The 1,456-nt window shown below is 40.4% G+C and overlaps 1 pseudogene; it reads right to left on the reverse strand.

Annotated features, from left to right (window-relative positions):
• The window catches only part of LOC107110686, a 5,023-nt pseudogene extending 3,771 nt beyond the window's left edge, over positions 1-1,252 (reverse strand).
• Between the last annotated feature and the right edge of the window lie 204 nt (positions 1,253-1,456).

Raw genomic sequence — 1,456 nt, forward strand, 5'->3', positions numbered from 1 at the left:
AACCTTTACCTTTACTTACATGAAGGTTATGATGAAGAAAACAGAAGGAGGAGGAGAAGAAGAAGAAGAAGAAGAAGAAGAAGAAGAAGAAGAAGAAGAAGAAGAAGAAGAAGAAGAAGAAGAAGAAGAAGAAGAAGAAGAAGAAGAAGAGTAAATCAGATCCTGGGCTTTTGTTGTTGTTTGGTTCTGATAATGACTTAAGTCTGGTTCCTTAAAACAAAAATTAGAGGGGTCCCTAGCTTTCTCAGGAGGACCATTATTTGGCCACACTTCTCTGTGAAAAGAGGAACAGTAGATACTGAATGGAAGCATCCGTCCTTGAATTGAGGATATATTTTGACCAATAGGAAGGGCTGAACAAAGTGTCATATGCTTCCATGGTCTGTCACCTTAGTCTTCTTCATTCTATATGGAACTTTACCTGAAATGATGGTGGCTTTGGAGAGTCTAGCTTGCTCCCATCTGCCATGATTCCATATTTGCTTCTGGATGAAAATGTGCCATATAAAGCATGTGCCACAGCATAGACAGCATTGTAGATACTGTAGCTTTGGCCAGTCATGCTCATTTCGAAAAAAGGCCCAGGAAGGCTCTCCAGCTTCTCTTCCCCAGTGCAGCTATCCACAGCCTCACTGTCCACATCAGTATCTGGAAATACACAGTCGAATGCCTGCTGCCAGAAAGTTCTGATAAAACCATCTCCCTCAGCAAAGGGATTCAGGCTCTGGAGGAAGTTTTGGAAGCCTTGAACATCAGTGAGATGAAGTGCAAATGATAAAGCACCATTGAAGACTTGTATGTCTAGATGTCTGTGATAAATTTGTGATGAAAAATCAAAATGGGCTGTCATAACCCACACCTTGTGTATAGGTGACATAGACTCTGGGTCAAATTGATTCAGTATCAACTGTAAACCACTCATGCTGAAACAGTCGGCATTTACTATACATACATTGTTGCTTGTCTTGCTTAGAAAAATTTCCAGTTTCAGAAAATATTCTATTAACATTTTATAGACATCAAAAGTATTACTGTGAGTTGGTATTCTTAAAGTGAATGCAGTACAGATACCATTCTGGGCAAACGTATGAGCCAAGGTCTGCACGAACACTTCTCCTTTATCATCACTCATTGCAATGACCCCTACCCAATTCCATTGGAAATGCAGAAGAAGTTGGACTATCCCAGTGTACTGATGCTTTTCACTGGGGACAACTCGGTACAAAGGAGATCTCTGGATTATATCACTCATTGCTGGAGCAAATAAACAATATGTGACCTAAGCAAAAATAAATGTAAAAAAACCCCTTATTGTATTCCTGCTATCCTCCAAAGCACTCAAGTTGTCTTTCATGAAAGTTCTTCCCCACTTTATGAGAACAATGTGAGCTGCAAGAGAGAAATGTCTGGAGACTGGAGGTTATAGGGTTGCCAAGTGAATTTTACTCACCGGCGG

Source organism: Gekko japonicus, unplaced genomic scaffold, assembly GCF_001447785.1.
Source record: "Gekko japonicus isolate JY-2015 unplaced genomic scaffold, Gekko_japonicus_V1.1 scaffold4874, whole genome shotgun sequence".
In the NCBI taxonomy this organism is placed as follows: domain Eukaryota; kingdom Metazoa; phylum Chordata; class Lepidosauria; order Squamata; family Gekkonidae; genus Gekko; species Gekko japonicus.